Raw genomic sequence first — 12,159 nt, 5'->3', positions numbered from 1 at the left:
CTTGGGTTATTATCCACAATGCATCAACACATGGTGTGAGCAAATTGAATGACACACTGAATAGCAGGAGATGGATTACACATCTCTTTTATCTGCCAATTGCCTCATAAGAGGACTTTTCCTGCTTGGCACAAACTTAAACAAGCACAAACATTGCCTCTTAAGGAGGACTTCAGATAGGTGCCTGCCCACATAACAGGACAGGTCTTCCAGACTACATGAAGAAGAGAGATTATACCTAAGTGGTTAAGCAACCAAGCAAAGCAAAGTTCAAAATGAACTTAAAGCAACTTATGTACCTATGGAAACAACTAAACAAATCAGTACAATGCTCAGACAAACAGACAACAGTCAATAAGCAACAAACAATCCCAATGTACAAAATGTGTAAGCCAAAAGTCAAACTCAAATGAGTTAACATCAACCTACAAAAACACACAAAGGTTAGTAATCAAAAGCAAACATCAATGCTCAAGTGATGAAGCATCATTAACCATGGCATTTGAATGCTCAACCTGAAACCAAAGCTCAAATATAAGCAACAAACCACTAGGTCAAAGCCTAGGGTCAAAGGTGAAGAAAAAATTCAAAACAGAAGCTGAAATTTAACATGAATCAACTTGAATCACATCTTGACACATTCCAAAAGGTCTCATATAAAAATCAATCACCAAATGCATTTCATGATCAAAAGAAATTCAAGGCAATTTAAAAGCTCATATGTGATCAACCAGAATGAAAAATCTCAATTAAAACAGAAATGATTCAAATAATTCCAACAAAATTCATGAGCAATCAAGACATCTAACATGATCCACATACCAAAAATCAGAAGCATTGAACATCATTTAGCATAGAAATCACATGGCACAAGTTGGACAAGCAAAGGTGTGACACAAATTGTCACACCAACTTAGCACATTCATAAAACAGAGATGATGCATAGGAAAAATACCAAACCAACACCAAAATGTCAAGCAATGTGTCTAGTTTCATCATGCAAAATTTCACATTTATTGGATTAAAGACCAGCATTTCATGAAGGAATAAGCAAGGCAAGGTCAAGTAAGCATATGTACTCAAACATCCTAGCACAAATCAATATCCAGCCAAGTACAACTTTGGAAATTATGATCATAAAATAGTAGAGAGAACAAGGATCACAATGCAAAAAATCAGGTATTTTTTGGATCAATTTTCAAATTGTTATGAACTTTTAAATTTGAGAAAAAATTAAAAAACATGTGAAGCATAGCATTGGAAAAGTGGAGGGAAAATGCTAAAATGAGATAGCAGTTGAAATATTTGCTACAGCCAAGGATCGAAGTCAGCATGCATTTGAATATTAGCGGGCCAAGCCAAGATGAAACGCAGCGTTTCACTTATTGACGTGGCCTGGTCAATGCTGATGCGTTCAGGTCAAACAAATGTGGACCAAAGAAAACGCAAGGTAAGCATATACGTGGACCAGTTACCAGCAAACCCTAGTACACGCGTGCAAAACCAGAAAAGCGTGGCCAAACGGTGAAAACCGTTGCTGAAACATGAACATCATCTTCATGAAGATGAACAGTGGAAACCTTCATGCGTTTCCAGAATTTTTTTTCCAGAAATTAAAATCAAGGACTCTAACATGTAGTGCGTTCAATGGAGATTAAAGATCAATGCATAGCTAAGCTTAATTCCAAGTATCAAGATCAAATCGAACCAAACAAAATTCATGCATGAAACTTTAATCTACCATAACTCAGTCAATAGTGCATGAAAATTCACGATTCAAAGCTCAGCATTACCAGCACATCAAGATCTACAACAACATAGCAATAGATTTGAGAATTAAGAGAATCGATTCATGACCTCTTGAAGAGCAGAAGTTGAAATCTCGCGCTACAAGCTCAGCCAATGCTCCAAACCTTCTTTACAATGCTTATGGAGTTGATTGATGATGAATTTGGAGCTTAACTGCACATGAATCCAGCAAATTTTGAAATCACCACGGATGCTTCCATCTTCTAGTATGGCTCAATATGGCTCAGATTGCTTCAATTTCACGTCCAAATCTCCTCAATAACACCTCAGGAGTATGAATCGAGCAAGGGAAAGTGTTCTTGTTTGAAGAATTTGCAAAAAAAATTGAGAGAAAAGTTTGAAGAATTTTGGATCTAGATCTGAAAAATGAATGTCTTTCCCTGAATGCAGTTATGATTATGCTTATATATGCCATGCTAATGATTCTGTAATCAAGTTTAAACCAAATGCTAATGAGATTAATTAAGTTTTAGAGTGTATGCACCAATTTGGTTTTCACCCCTATGCATGGAATGCATGTGTGAAGAGTACACGAATTCCATTCATTTTCACTTAAAATCAATTTTTAAAACCAATGGCAATGGCAAAAAGTTCAAACAATGCACCATTTTTGAATTTTGGAATTTCCCTCCAAAAAAACCATGGATTAACAAGTGATCATGTGATGACAATTCATGTAATGTGATGCATGATTTGGAAATTAGAGGTCAAGAGAAGAATATTGCAAAAAGAACCACTTGTTTTGGAGCTTTGGTTGAAAAGTTATGTCCATTTGAATTTCCATGCACACTTTGCCATGATTTGATTATATCTCCTTAACCACACATGAGAAATCCTTGATCTTGGACTTTTTGGAAATGGGAGAGAAATATCTACAACTTTCATGTTCAACAAAATTTCATTTGAAGCTTTCTTGATGATTTAATATGGAGTTGAAGTTGGTCCAAAATCTTTCCATTTTTGGAAAGTTCAAATTATAGGTCACTTTCTATTTTTGGAAATTTTTGACTGGACCTCAAATTCTTCAATGTGAGTGTTTGAAATGTCAAATGAGACTTGTTTGAACATGAATGAAGTATTTCTAGTCACTTCCCACCTCCAAATCCACAGTTGACTTTGCAGTTGACTTTCTAGGTCTTTAGATGATTTGAGAATGTTTTGATGAAATTCAAGCCTCTACCACTTGGGATTTTGCTTCAAAATGACAACACAACTCATATGAACTCTTGTGAATGATTATAGGGTCCAAATATCAAGAATGACCACCATCTATTGCTCAATGAATTCCTCTGATTGCTTTGACCTATGATTGCTTCATCTGCAAGACAAAGGTTAAATGATATATTTTTGTACTTTTGGTTAGTGGTAGAAAGAAAAACAATGATATACAAATGCAAACAATGCTTGGTGATAAAGAATCACTCTCAAAAATATTCCACCCCACAAGGAAGGGAGCAAGGTGTACAATGATCCTTGAGGCAATGCAATGATATGATATGATGCCATGAGGGATCTTAGGGACAAAATTGGGGTCTTACACATGGAACATGATGTAACTGTGGATCAATTTGACCATATTGTGGCTAACATCACTTCCTGCAATAATCTGAGCTTTTGGGATGAAGAACTCCTCAAGGAGGGTAGGAATCACAACCTAGCACTACACATATCAATGAATTATAAGGAGGATTCATTGTCCAATGTATTGGTTGATACCGACTCTTCTTTGAATGTACTCCCCAAGTCAACTCTGTTAAGATTATCCTACTAAGGAGCTCCGATGAGATACAGTGGCATGATCGTCAAGGCTTTTGATGGTTCTTGCAAGACGGTTATTGGTGAGCTGGACCTTCAAGTGAAGATAGGTCCGAGTGATTTCCAAATTACTTTTAAGGTAATGCATATCCACCCGGCCTATAGCTGCTTGTTATGAAGGCCATGGATACATGAGGCAGGAGCTATGACATCCACTCTGCATCAGAAATTGAAATTTGTGAAGAATGGTAAGCTCGTCATTATGGGCGGGGAGAAAGCACTGTTAGTGAGTCATCTGTCGTCTTTCTCATATGTGGAAGCTGATTATGAGATTGGAACTCCGTTCTTAGATTTATCTATTACTGAAGAGAAGAAAGTTGGGGCACCTATGTCCTCTTTTAAAGATGCTCAGAAGATTGTTGAAGATGGTAATTCTGATCAGTGGGGATGGATGGTAGAGGTCGCCAGGAACAAGAACCGATCCGATTTGGGTTTCCAGCGAGGGTCGTCTGCAGTTAAAGATGAAGGTATGCAACCTAGTTTCCATAGAGGAGGGTTCATCCATCGTAATGAACAACACTCAGTTGCTATAATTGAGGATGATGAAAATGAATATTGTGCCAATTTTGTGACGCATGGAAAAGCTTGCAACAATTGGATCCTTGTTGATGTTCCTGTTATTGTTCATCGCTCTAAGTAATTGTTTTATTATTTTTTGAAAATCCTTCTCCTATGCCTAAGGGAGAAGTGAACATTATCAGGCATCTTTCAAATTGATCATTAATAAAATACAATTCTATTCATCCACATCTATGATGTTTTATTTTTACTTTTTTCTTTTCTGAAAATGGTAATCACAAAAAACATAAATAAATAAATAATAATTATCCATCTGCATAATATTTGGTCACAATTCACTTCTCTAAAATCAAAATATCAAATCATTATGCAGGTTTGTTTCTAAACCCATTGAATACAATGATCCTACTCCTTCTCCAAACTTTGAATTCCCTGTGTTTGAGGCTGAGGAAGAAAGTGATGAAGAAGTGTCTGATGAATTGTCTCGTCTACTTGAGCACGAGGAAAAATCCACTCAGCCGTTCGAATAGCAGATTGAGTTAGTCAACTTGGGTTCCGAAGATAATGTGAAGGAAGTCAATATTGGATCTCGATTGTGTCCATAGGTTAAGAAGGGGTTGATTGATCTTCTTCGATAGTATTCAGATGTGTTTGCTTGGTCCTATCAAGACATGCCTGGTTTATATTCTGTGATTGTGGATCATAGATTACCGTTGAAGCCAGCATGCCCTCCAGTCAAGCAGAAATTGAGGAGAACTCATCCTGATATGGCAGTGAAGATCAAAGAAGAAGTGTAGAAGTAGATTGGTGATGGTTTCCTTATTACTACTGAGTATCCGCAATGGGTGGCCAACATTGTGCATGTATTGAAGAAAGATGGAAAAGTCCGTATATAAGTTAATTATAGAGATTTGAACAAAGCTAGTCTGAAAGATGATTTTCCTCTGCCACACATTAATATGTTGGTAGACGATACAGCTAAATTCAAAGTATTTTCATTTATGGATGGATTTTCCGGTTATAATCAGATTAAAATGGCACCCGAGGATATGGAGAAGACCAAATTCATTACACCCTGGGGAACATTTTGTTATAGAGTGATGCCTTTCGGTTTAAAGAATGTTGGTGCAACTTACAAGAGAGCAATGACTACTATTTTTCATGATATGATGCATAAAGAGATCGAAGTCTTTGTTGATGATATGATTGCTAAATCTAGTGATGAGGAAGAGCATGCCGAGAATTTGTTGAAGTTATTCCAGCATTTGAGGAAGTATAAACTCCACTTAAATCCCAATAAGTGTACTTTTGGTGTTCGTTCTGGTAAATTGTTGGGCTTTATTGTCAGCGAGAAGAGTATTGAAGTTGATCCTGCCAAGGTCAAAGCAATACAAGAGATGCCTGCGCCCAAAATTGATAAGCAAATTAGTGGTTTTCTCGGCCGCTTGAATTATATCTTAAGATTCATTTCGCATATGACTGCCACATGTGCGCCTACATTCAAGCTTCTTCGAAAAGATCAGTCTTGTGATTGGACCGAAGACTGCCAGAAAGCTTTTGACAGTATCAAAGAGTATCTACTTGAGCCTCTGATTCTGTCTCTGCCTGTCGAAGGAAGACCATTGATCATGTATCTGACTGTGCTTGATGAAAGTATGGGTTATGTTCTTGGTCAGCAAGATGAAACTGGAAAGAAAGAATATGTTATCTACTACCCTAGTAAGAAGTTCACCGACTGTGAGACTCAGTATTCTATGCTTGAAAAGACTTGTTGTGCATTGGCTTGGGCTGCTAAGCATCTGCGCCAGTACATGTTGAGTCATACAACATGGTTGATATCCAAAATGGATCCAATCAAGTATATTTTTGAGAAGCCTGATTTAACCGGGAGGATTGTCCGTTGGCAGATGTTGTTATCAGAGTATGATATTGAATACCTATCTTAGAAAGCGATCAAAGGTAGTATCTTGACTGACCATTTGGCTCACCAAACAATTGAAGATTACCATTCGGTGCAATATGATTTTCCTGATGAAGAGATCTTGTACTTGAAAATGAAGGATTGTGATGAACCATTGCTTGAAGAAGGGCCAGAGTCTGGTTCCCATTGGGGCATGGTATTTGATGGAGCTATTAATCAATATGGTAATGGCATTGGGGAAGTGATTATTACTCCTCAACACACACATTTTCCGTTTACAGCTAGATTGACTTTCAAGTGTACAAATAATATGGCTGAGTACGAAGCGTGCATTATGGGGCTTGAAGAGCCCATTGATCTCAGAATCAAGTATTTAAACATCTATGGAGATTCTGAAGGAGAAGAGCGATCCAAAATGCAACGGAATTTAAAATTTCTCCTTTAGTGATCCTTACGAATGGGCATGATCAGTGATATAATCGTTATCTCTTGTGGCGATTGTAACCTTTGATGCAGATCTACGGAGCGATCACGAACGTTGAACGATGACAACGCTGAAGGAGAATTACGGCCCAAAACGCAGCGGAAATTAAAATTTTCTCCTTTAGAGATCCTTATGAATGGTCATGATCAGTGATAGAATATTTACCTCTTGTGACGATTAAAACCTTTGGTGTAGATCTTTTGTGACGATCAAAACCCTTTGATGTAGATCCACGGAGCGATCACGAATGTTGAACGATGACAACGTCTCTACTCAGTCCACACGAACGGATTCCTTCAATCTCAGTGCTAGCTGGTACGAATGAAGGCTTTGAGTGAGAGAGAGAGAGAGAGAGAGAAAATGAAATTAATGCAACCGCTATCAATGCTTCTGCACAAGGGTTCTATTTATAGAACCACTTGTGTGGGCTTCAAGCTAAAAGGCCCACTTAAGTGTATTTTGGCCCATAATATGCCCAAAATCACTTAAGCCCATGGTACCTTACCATATTTCATATTCTACTCAAGTACACCGTACCTTACGATGTTCTATAATTTACTTAAGGGCACCGTACCTTACGGTATTCCTTAGTTACTCTATCTCTCATCAATCTGTCCTTTGTGTGTGACCCTATAGGTTTTCGCGGCGTTGACAATTATATTAAATCACGTATTTAACATAATAAACAGTGAGCGGTATCTAGCAACACATCACTGCTACCCAAGACACGAAAATGTCATGTGATCTGACAATTCCTTCTGTGATAATACTTATGTGTATAATTACCCTTTTGCCCTTATGTCTATATTGAACACAAGGTATAGACCGTGTCATCCTTGTCCAGTTCAATATTGGGCCCATAGACATTTATCCTGTTACGCAGGATGGGCAAATTCCATCTAGGACACTCATGTCCCTCAGCATGCTTTGTGGAGTACCCATCAACTGTCTTTATGGTTATCTAGTTACGAACAACGTTGGATCAGCAATAAAGCACTCGACTCTACATCTAGGATCCATAGTGGTTTCAGGTCGAAGAGTGGTATACACTATTATCACCATGAGAATAACTTATGACACTTTGCATAACTTTCTATATAGTATTCTCATAGCGGGTCAATCCGGTATAAATATTACTCCTAATATTCATACCTATATTTAAGACTTGATAACTCTTTATCCATGATCCATGAGATGTGATCATCAGTCTACAAACATAATAGTCTTAATGCTTTAATGTTATCCCACTTCACACTAAAGCTCGACTACGGATACTTTAAGAATAGTGTCCTTATGGTTAATGTGTTCTCATGATTAAGTCACACTTAATACATTAAACGGACTATCTATTCCAGGGACTTTATTAATCAATCATAATAAAGAAAAAGCCTTTTATTAATTCGATACAAGTACCAAAAAGTATTGGTCTCTAGGGCTTACACCAACAAACTCCCACTAGCACTAGAGCCAATCAGGCATACCCCGTATGCCCATTGATCTAGTATGGCCATCATGCTTCTGCTGCGCAAGAGGCTTTGTCTGTGGGTCAGCTATATTGTCAAGTGTAAGTAATTTACATATTTTCACATCTCCTCTATCTATTATCTCTTGAATGAGATGATAACGCCTAAGTATGTGTTTGGATCGTTGGTGAGATCTAGGCTCCTTAGCTTGTGCTATAGCACCATTGTTATCATAATAGAGACCAATGGGATCCACAATGCTAGGGACTATGCCAAATTCACTATTGAACTTTTTGATCCAAACAACTTCCTTTGCTGCACTTGAGGCAGCAATATACTCGGCCTCGGTTGTAGAATCAGCAACTGTATCTTGCTTTGAACTTTTCAAGCTCACAGCGCCACCATTTAAGAAAAACACATAACCATTGGAATCATTCATATTAAAGCGTCTCAGCACCTTGTCTATGTACTCTGACTTAGGCCAAGCATTTTATGATCTATCTCTATAGATTCTGATTCCTAATATATAGGCTGCTTCACCTAGGTCCTTCATAGAAAAGCATTTCCCCAACCAAGACTTTACTTGTTGCAGGGTAGGGATATCGTTTCCAATGAGTAATATGTCATCTACATATAATACCAGGAACACGATCATGCTCCCACTAACCTTCTTGTAGACACAAGGCTCATCTTCGTTCTTGATGAATCCATATCATCAAAACAAAGATTCCATGAGTAATACATCACCTTGATCTATTATGAGATATCCATATCTCTCAGGTAGGTGACGTATCCTGCCTGACCTACGCTGGTCTTGTTCTACTTGAGCAGGTTGCTCTTACACAACTGCTTGTGTTTCCTGCTCCAATTCCTCCATAGGTGTGTCGATGCTTTGTGATTCTTGAATTTCTTCAAGCTCTACTTTCCTCCCACTGGTTCCTTTGGAAATAAAATCCTTTTTCTAGGAAAACTCCAGTTCGAGTGCCAAACACTTTTCCCTCAGAAGGATTGTAGAAGTAATATCCTCTTGTTTCTTTAGGATACCCCATAAATAAGCATTTGTCAGATTTGGGCTCAAGCTTAGTTGAAACTTGTCATTTCACATAAACTTCGCAACCCCAAATATTCATGTAAGACATATGTGGTTTCTTACCACTCCATATCTCATATGGTGTCTTCTCAACCCTTTTGGATGGAACACGGTTAAGTGTGTAAGTTGCTGTCAATAGTGCATGTCCCCAAAAGGACTTTGGAAGATCGGCGTGACTCATCATGGATCGGACCATGTCCAACAGGGTTCGATTTCTTTTAGTATTAATGTTATAAGTTGGCATTATGAGATCAAGGACATATAGTCCATTGTTCATTTGTGCAGAAGCATAGAATATATCATTCAAATAAATTGAGCAACAATTGTTCTTTATTATAAATGAAAAAACCAAACTTGTCCAAACAAGAAATGGAAATAATATTCTTGCTAATTGCAGGTACATAATAACAGTTCTCTAACTGAATTATTAAACCACTAGGTAAAGTCAATACATAAGTTCCTACGGCTAAAGCAGCAACCTTTGCTCCATAGCCAACTCGTAGATCGACTTCACCTTTTGCCAAATCTCTACTCCTTCTCAGCCCCTGCACATTTGTACAAATGTGAGAACCGCATCCAGTATCTAATACCCATGATGCAGAAGTAGATGAATTAATAACAAAAATACCTGAAGTTGAAGTCTCTACTCCATTCTCCTTATCTTCCAGGTACTTTGGGCAGTTTCTCTTCCAGTGTCCGGTCTTACCGCAATGGAAGAAGGTGCCTTCTTTTGCTATGCCTCCATTAGGCTTCAAAGCAGCAACGGTGGGTTTGGAAACTTCCTTGCCTTTCCCTTTATCACCCTGCTTAGTGGGCCTTTTGTTCTGTCTCTTTCCATTTCCGATCATCAGAGTGGACTTCCCTTTTGTCTTCAGATTCTGCTCAGCAGTTCTTAACATAGCTAGCAGTTCAGGAAGAGACTTTTCCATATCATTCATATTGAAATTTAGGACAAATTGACTGAAACTATCTGGCAACGATTGCAAGATCAAATCAGTCGCAAGTTCCTTTTCGAGGGGAAAACCCAATCTCTCAAGGTTTTCCACATACCCAATCATCTTGAGTACATGGGGACCTACAGGGGCTCCCTCAGCTAACTTGCTTTGGAAAAGCGCTTTTGAAACTTCAAACCTCTCATTCCTTGCTTGCTCTTGATAGAGCAACTTCAGGTGTTCGATCATATCGAACGCTGACATGTTCTCATGTTGCTTTTACAATTCTGAGTTCATGGTAGCTAGCATGAGACAAGCAGTTTCATTGGCATCATCAACATGCTTCTTATAAGCATCTCTTTCTACCTTAGGTGCAGAACTAGGAGGTTCCTCTTCAGGAACAGGTTTCTCCAAGACATACAGCTTTTTATCATGTTTGAGGACAATCCTCAGGTTTCGGTGCCAATCCAGAAAATTTGTTCCAGACAATTTTTCCTTATCAAGGATTGATCGCAAGATGTTGTTAGAGGTGTTTGTTGTCATGGTAATCTACATAAGGATTAATGAAGATATAAGTATCATTGACATATTTAATTAGGCCTTTAATTAAATATGCTCCCATTATTTTACTCAAAACAAATGACCCTCATCATTTGATTCGGAAAATCCCGTTGGAAGATTTTCTAGTGGGTCGAGATCCATATTTCACTTCGTTCTAAGTCCGCGTAGGCGGATTACACAGAACTAGGTTATTTGGGTAGGAACTCCTTCCAATTGTATCTCATACAACTCTCGAAAATTTCAGTTGGGTGAATAACTCCTTATTCCAATCCATCATATGGATCATTCCCAACTCTTGCTTCTAAACATATATAAGAAAATTATAATTAAGTTTGACTCATCGTTTTAGCAGTTGGATATTACAATTATCCCGTCGCACCTTAACTAGTACAAAACATGCACCTCGCGTAGGCGAAACCAACATTATTCGATACCAGTCTTGATGAGTGCTAAAACTTGGAAAGCAAACATATATAATATTCTCATAATTTGTTTAGTTAAGTTTGACCCTGTTTTAGCAGTTGGATATTACAATTATCCCATCGCACCTTACCAATATAGAACATGCACCTCGCGTAGGCGAAACCTACATTATCCGATACTAGTCTTGATGAGTGCTAAAACTTGGAAAGCATAAACTTAATATTTTAGTTTGAGGGAATTGCAATTGTTATGATCTCACCGGCTTATTTATCATATAAATCGTCTCTCACATGCATCAACATACATTCACATGCATCAACATACATACACAATGAAACAGTTATGGCCCCTAGCGCAATTGTTCTCCCAAGCCAATGAGAGAACCTAAGCTAACCTAATAACGATCTAAGCTTCTCCAAGCAAGATCTTCAAGGTTGTCCTCCTTTAGTATTGAATTCTTCTCTAAGCTTCTCCAAGCAAGATCTTCAAGGTTGTCCTCCTTTGATCTTGAATTCTTCTCTTTCTTCATATCATTATTCTCCTTTGATATTGAATTCTTCTCTTTCTTCATATCATTACATTACAGAATAAACTTGTTTTACATACGAGGGTTTGAGATGAGAAAAGAAGTTACATTAAGAGATCAAAAGGAGAGGCACGACACGCAGGTCGTATTTAAAAAACCCAAAACAAAATAAAGGATAACTAAGGCCATAACTGATCACCACAAGGCAATAATAACAAACACATTATTATTATCAATTTTAAATCCTTTAATTAATTAAAACCAAATTAAATTTCGGCGACCGATCACACTACGCAGAGTTAGCCGGGGGTTCCGCTGCCCGGTCAGCGGACGGTGGTTCCGCTAACCGATCAGCGGACGGGGGTCAAGGGGCAGCGCCCCTGTCCAAAATTTTAATGAACAATTCATTTGAAATGGACATTGTTTTGCATCAACACAACCCTTGCGCAGTCACAAAACAGAAACCCCAAGAATTCTGATCCTGTGAGTGTGACGACCGTCACACGCATGTTACGACCGTCACAGGTCACAAGCATGTTACGACCGTCACAGGCATATGTTACGACCGTCACGGGGCCAAAACAGAAATGCCTAGAATTTTGGATCTGTGAGTGTG

This window comes from Lathyrus oleraceus, chromosome 3, assembly GCF_024323335.1.
Source record: "Lathyrus oleraceus cultivar Zhongwan6 chromosome 3, CAAS_Psat_ZW6_1.0, whole genome shotgun sequence".
Taxonomy (NCBI): domain Eukaryota; kingdom Viridiplantae; phylum Streptophyta; class Magnoliopsida; order Fabales; family Fabaceae; genus Lathyrus; species Lathyrus oleraceus.
This window is presented reverse-complemented; position numbering follows the sequence as displayed.